Consider the following 7,697-nt stretch of genomic DNA (forward strand, 5'->3'; position numbering starts at 1 on the left):
AACATAATTCGTATATAATATATGTATTGATTCATTGAGAAAGCATTGTATAATGTTCAAATGTATAAGTTCCTTTACGAGCTCTCATTTATATTGCATGTTGAACATATAATTATGATATGTGGATAGGTAGGACTTAAGAAGAATATATTTGGTATTAAGATATTGGTTGTGAAAATAAAAAAAACGAGAGATGTTTGCTTGTAAACTTGCGTCGCTCCATCTTGTAGCGAGCGACAATTGACGATGACGCTGCAACGCGTTGAATTGTTGACGAGTTCATCACGTTGCGCGGACGTGCTTTCGACTGATGAACTCAAGTTAAACTATTAGGCGAAGACAACGCGAGGAATTCCTTCGTGAGGGCGAACATCGAGCGCTGGCCGTTGTAAATGTTCCCGATAGCGATTGCTCGCGCGTGTTTCGAGGAAAAAGGAAATGCTTACTAGGCGAATGACAGCGAATAAATATGAATGATAAGAAACGAGATTGTCTGATGATGCGATTCGTCGAGCTGGCGTTCGCCACGCCAAGCAACGTTGGCACGGCCCGATCTAGAACAGTCGTCAGTCGAGAACACGTCCGTCGAGCGTGCGAACAGAGATGGGAGAAAGATCACGGAATCGTTAAGGGAGATGCACGCGGTGCACCCGCCAGCGACTTTGAGGGGAAGATAGACGCACGAAAAAAAAAAAAAAGAAACACACAAAGCGGAAAGTAAAACGAAGGGTGAGAATCGCGTTTGAGAAAAAGAGAGTATATAATAATATCGATAAGCTGTGTTTCGATCGAGAGCTAGTGCTTAACACAACAATCCCCGAATCGTTTTTCCGAGCGTGAGATCGATCTCGTTTGCACAGAAAGCCTCGCAAAACGCGCGTTTCGAGTCCTTCGCGCGCGGGCCTAAGTACTAAAAGCGCGAGGCGAAATATGGGGGATCTCGGAGAGGCGATTTGACACACACATTTACACACGTACACACGTAGTAGACATTTAATACTTTAGTCAGGAAACAATCGACGGTCGTTCGACCTCCTCTCTCTCCTCGGGGTCCGACCTCGGGTCAAGGTCCGTCGCACGGGGCGACGGAGGTCGACCAACCTGTCGTCTACGTCGCACTACACGAGTTTGCGTTAATTAATCAATGCTCTACTACTCTCAGAGCGGAGGACACGGTCAATATGGGTCCTGGCAGTTTCGGGCTTAAGCGTCCTCCCTTCCCGGCCGCTCTCTCTCTCTCTCTCTCGCGTCACCGGGGCCTATCCTTCCTTCTGGTCCTGGGGCGCGACGCGGGGCAACGCCGGGGAGGTATTTTAAGCGAAAGGACGAACAGGAAGTACACTGTAAGCATTAGCGCATTACGCGGCTACGCCTAGATTTAAAATGCGGTGGAAAAAAAAGGTAAAAAGGAAAAATAAAGAAAAACGGACAAAAAAACGTATTTCGTAACGCAATTTTTAAGGAAAAACTTGTAAGAACGCGATGATTATTACTATAAATAGACAGCGTGTGAGGATCGAGCTTTATACCGCTTTTGTATGTTTAGTAATGGAATACCTATACATTAAATATTAAACAAATAAAAAATGATGAATAAATAAACACAACAAAAACCTACACAACCTACTATCTAATTGACTATTCTCTATATGCAAGACATATAAACATAATATATATTATATATTATATATAAATAAATATAGATATATATTACAATAATTATATATTATGATTATTACGCTATGAGAATACGAGTATGATGATTTTAAGGAAAGTATACATATTATATTAATAAACATTTTTTAATGCCATTATCCTAAAGATATTGGTGAAATGAAAAGAAATGCAAAAAAAATTACCGTGTTTCGAGTTATTTATTTCCTTCCTGTCATAAAGAGCGTTCCTCATCCTGATTTACATTTAATCCTTGATTTGTAAGAACACAGGAAACTATATAGTATGTATAATAAATTAGGTATTACATTTTGAAATAATGGAACTATAATCTTTTTAAAAAGCTTTTAATTTACGAGCCAAATGTTAGAAATTTTTTAAATATTTATATCTACACAAATAAACAAGATGTACTTCGTGCAAAGAGGTGAATTCTGCGCGCTGAAAGCAAAACGTTGATATCGCTGAATTTATAATTAACGACCCGTTAATAATACACCACGTCGTTTCTTGAAATAAAAATCTGCGCGATATTTGATCGCTATATTTGTAATAATTAAACGATCGTCTGCGAAAACTTTTCTCGTTAAATCAAGCTGTTCGAAATATCGCAAATATTTTTGAGAGATGAACGCGACCTATTATCCAGTAACTACGAGCGAGACGATGAATTTATTATACATCCTGCATGCTTCTATAATAATATTGCATGTGACACCATTTTGAAAAGGTTAAAGGAAATTTATCAAGTCCGTGTGAGAAATTTTTTCGGTAAACGATACGTGTCAAGAAATGCAATCAATTAATTGAGAATGGCAAAATTTTTAGTCAACCTAATGAATAATTACGATATCGGGCTTTCTCCGTCACTAGAAGCATGAATTATAAGATTCTTTCAGATTGGATCACATAAATGTGCATAAATGAAATCTTTTTGGCTTTATAAATCTATCATCAGTTTGTGACTGGAAAAAATAATTTATCGGCTTTCGTTGCGTTTATAGGCAAGGATTACGGAAAATAAATTCCCCTTATCTTATAATGGGAATTCGATCGACGATGATAATCCAAGTCCCCCGACGCGGCTTTCTTTCTGCGAAAGCATGTTTTGTGCTGATTAATCGAGAGTCATGAAACCGCCAGCTTTCGCTGATTCGCGACACCTGGTCAATTATACGGCACGTCGCCCATCGTAATCGAAGATCCATCCGTCAATCGGCGATGCGTGACCACGCCTCTCCCCCGACCTCTTAGAATTCGTCCCGTTGGGAACATCGCCGTAAAGTAACCCCCTGGCAGTTTTACCCCTCTGTATGCGGACACGGGTCTCACGAAGGAAGGCGTAGGAGGAACCCTAATTTGTAATACGTTAAGCGTGTTCACGGACAGTTGGAATCTCTAAGAAAGTGGAGCAGGGTTCGATATTGTCCGTCGATACTGACCGTCGTTTGTTAGGAACGTGAAGGGGACTTATTTAGTTTGCAAAAATGCTCGAGTCCATCTTAAACATTAATATACCCGATATTATTTTCATTTGATTAATATTCTTATACAACCAAAATGTCTCCAATAAAAATAAATTTTATATTGGAATAAATCCGTAAATAATATTTGATATCGACTACACGCTCATACTTAAACGTACGAAAGCGTTTTATCGCTTCGCGATGACATTTGCTAATCGCGTTAAAAAGTCGTCCTGCAACCACATTCGGCGATACCGTCAGATTAATAGCTACGTTTAATTTTTTGCTTTACAGAAATCCATTCCGACGAGCCTCATAAATCTTTACGCGGCTCACGCCAGGGCGGCATGGGTAATCCGAGATTAAATTAGCGGATCGATAGAATTCCCGACAACGAGTCCTTGTATATCCGCCATGAGAACTGTCTGCCGAGAAATTATAGTCCGCCGGATGTCTTATGCCGCTGCCCGAAAGTGATCGATCGCGTGGACGCGATTCGCGGGCTCTTCCTCTTAGCTTCGCAGCCGACCGAGCCGTTTTCTTTGTTCCGCCGAAACGCTCCCCCTTCGAAATCCCGATGTGGAAAGCAATTAATTCCCGGTTGTTCCACGTGAGGGGTGAAAATCAGCTCCCGCCTATATACTGTCGAAGATTACTATTACCGAGAAATAGGTATGCGCGAATAAATATTACGGGGGCCCCGGCACGTGTCGCCCGATTTCGAACTCGAGGGAAAAGGAGAAAAACCACGAAAATATACGGTGCGAGTGCGCGTTTTGCGGACAGCGCGTGACCGTAGGATACACCGCGTCGTAAATACGCTCTCCCTACCGTGAATATTATCTATACGATCAAAGTAAGTTTCGAATATAATGTCTCCGACGGAATGGCGTACTCGTGTTGTAACGGGATGCGATGTTATCCGATGTTATACTTCGTTATTTGGAACGCACGATCGGAAGATTGATCTTTAACACAGCGAAAACTATATAAATTACAGATACGATCTCAGAGATAGATAAATTTCGTTTTTTTTTCTTTTTACGTTGATCATATCGAGTTAATGGTGTATAATTTGAACGGTATTTTAACGATAATATGACCAACTGAATTCTAAGTCGTGCGTTTCCAATACGAATATTATAATCATAATGCGAAACTGGGAATTCAACACTAACAATAAGTTCACGCCGAAAGTGCCGGCTATAATGAATTAAAATAAATTGCTTTAGCGTTATTACCGCACTGTGAGCATCACTTGATTAGAAAAGTTTGTTGGCTTCGCGGTATCAATCTTTCCGTTAAACAATTAATAGTTAAATAAACACGTCGTCCGCCGATCTCGCAAACGAAAATGTCAGGCGATCACTTGCCTGTTGATGTTCGCCCGTCGCGATTAAGGCTTAATGGAGAAACTTAATTTCTCGGGTCATTGCCCGCCAGCAACGCTATCATCATCGTGTACCGTCGTCGTCTGGTCGGTGAGGTAAAATGCAAAAAAAAAAAGAGAAAGAGAGGAACAATGCGATCGAAGAAGCGACAGCGAAACGCGGAGGACGAAGGTGTAGGCGCGTAGATAAAAGTATCCAATGAAGGGGATGCTAGGGAGAGACAGGGGATTATAAATTGGCTACTTTGTGTCGTGGTTATTGGAGGGCCAAATTGCGAACGACCACCCATCCATTTTTCGAGCCTGGTACTCACTTTCTCGCCTCCTCCCGTTTTCCCGGACGTTGTCCTTCCCCGCCAGTAGATCGTTCCTCCTTGATGCAGACGATCGTTTAACGACATGGGTCACATTGCTGGGAAAATGATCATCTCGCATCGCGTACGGGTAAAAAGCACGAAGAAAAATACTTTTGCTCATCTAGTTCGTCGTGTAATTATTATTTGTAAAAATTAATATGGATCGTAATCAATTCCAATTCTACAAGCGAGTTCTGCGTCTAACACGCAGAATTACTCACCTGAATTATATGCAAGAATTCTATCCGAAATCGCAGACAGGATGTCGCTACGGTAGAAATGGTTGTTTTCTAAGCTCGAAGCTTCTTGACCTTCGTGACTTCTTATTCCTCGAAGCTGAAAGATTGCACCTTCGCATTTTCGTGCAGCGAAGCGTAGACGCGATAGGCGAGGATGATCGACGGGACGTAAGGAAGATAAGGGTGCGGGACGAGCCAGCCATTTTCAGAAGGGAGGATTCGCCGGGATTCCCAGGCCCATTGACAAATTTGCTGGCGAGCAAAAAGGCTGCTTGGTATGCATCCCTCGCTCGGTCCATCGGCTATGCAAGGCCCCAGCTGAGTTTCCACCGCATGTGCGTGACATGATGTGTGCATCATCTCGCTCGGATGACTCTATAAAAACAAGAAAGACGTTATATTTATATAGATTTTGATAATTTTCTCTATTTAGGATAACTAATTTACAAGTGCAATCCAATTTAATGATTTGCGTCTAATACTAATTAGAATTCTTTTTAAAATCGTAAAAAAAACTGTCTAACATTGGCTAAAAATAAGCATCTATTTAAGCTAATACTTCTATACTTTAGAAAAATATTACGCAAGATCAGATTTTCCCCAAATTTACATTTTTGAACATTGATAAAAGTTACGAAAGCTTTTAATTTTATAACATTTCCAAGTGTGTGTTAAACAAAAATCCAGTTCTCTTACTTTTACGAATTTAAGAGTTCCCTGAATAGATCCCCCTTTTCTAATTTTCCCACGTGACATCGCGATGCGCGAGACAAATTAAAGAGAAAATGAAAATTCAAGAGCGATATCCTTAAAACTCGTTACCCTAGCTATTGCCTGCGTTGTTTACGCGTAATTCCACCCCTTGTCGTGGGGTTAGCTAATTGGTTATCGACCCCGCGACTGGCTGTCTTCAGGGTGCAATTTCAAGAGGAGACGGCCTTTCCATCTTACAGATTCGTGCTTGGAAAGCGAGCATTTTCGAACTCTGTTTCTCACTCTCTTTCTTCGTCTTTCCTTCAGCTCATCTTTCAGGTATTTTGAATTTTAATCCCCCATTATTAAAATTCTTTAACGCCCCTGTAATATAAGAAAAGAAAAGCATCGTAGAAAAAAAGAATTTCCCTTGACGACGTCTTCGGATTAATATCATCCGGAACGTTTTTTACTTATTTACACTAAGCACATGAATTGTTCAAACCGTCGTAAACTATTTTTTAAATTCATTGTTTCGGAAAATATTTGTTTCGTTAATCAATTGTGTGAAGCAACTGAAGTAGAACTGATTTCCTAAGAGAATCTTGTCTTGTTAAACGCGAATTGAGTTTTCCGTCTTCCGTCAAACGCTGCAAAGAGTTTCGATTGAAGTGTTCGAGGCAAAGCTGATGACCACTTGAGCGAACGCCGCGGTCTCGATTTTGCGAAACTCTCGAGTCTCTCTTGCTCGCAGCTACCCCGAACCTCGTTATCTCAGGCAGTTTGAAGTGTCCACCATCCGGAAACGAGCGAGAGGCTGCCCGGCCCGGCCGATTCACGAATACGGCGTACTGGCGAAAACAGCCGCGCAATGGTCCGAAGGGTCGTCGGTCTCGTACTCTGCTGGATTATTTACCAGAGGAAGGGACGAGATCCTCCATCCCCCACGGTAATGGCTTTATATTGGAAAACTTCTGCAAATTTGTACCGCTTGAATCATTGAAGCCCATCCCGTGGATTCGATGAATCGAAAATTTAGTTGGAGCCACAGCGGGACTTTCGAAATGGAACACGTTTTTCGGAAATTACATTCGTTGTCCGGACATCGCCGATGGACGGCATTAACTTTAAATAAAGACCAGAAGGGCAGGATAAAAGCCTTCCTAATAGCAGAAGACAGAATGTTTTCATGTCCACGGGGGAGCTCGGTCGTGATCAGAAATATTTTATTGCAAAATACATTTTTAAATTAAAGACTTCGGCATAATAATGAAATACGTTTATAATTTACGAAATATCTTCTAAATATGAAATCGCATAACTGAAGAGAAGCAGATTGATTGGGATTGGACACGACTTTATATTCAAAGTCAATTTTACAAGTTGTAGATTCGGTAATAAATTTATCGAGAGCGAGAATTTACTTGTCACTTTAAGTTTTTTTTTTATTATAAGGTTCTATCAAGCGTTGATTCAATGGGTTTAGATCGGCGACATCATATCATTCGGCGATCTCAGGGTTCCCTTTCTTGCATTCAGTTCAAAGGCGCGAGTGTCCGACGCGATACTGACCGTCGACCCTTCTCTTTTAGTTTCAATGTCCATCCATTTGATCTTTTTTCCTTCCAGCCGTCGCGAGGGAGAAGCGCGCTTTTACGATCGGCCGCTACCTACCGAAACATGTAAATGCGAGTTAGAATCCCTTCTGCCCGGTCGTCCCTTTTATCCGCGTTCCTTTTTACGTTGCTTATGCATTCCACACTGTACGGTTATATCACTTTTGCAGCATTGCATCGCGTTTACCTTGAAAGTACAGCTACAGACGTAACATGATTTTCTTTCTCCGCCAAAAAAGCTCGTCAAGTCCAGGCCGTATTGG

Source organism: Temnothorax nylanderi, unplaced genomic scaffold, assembly GCF_030848795.1.
Source record: "Temnothorax nylanderi isolate EJ_2023f unplaced genomic scaffold, tnyl_v1.0 TNYL_tig0058_pilon, whole genome shotgun sequence".
NCBI classification, from domain to species: Eukaryota; Metazoa; Arthropoda; class Insecta; order Hymenoptera; family Formicidae; genus Temnothorax; species Temnothorax nylanderi.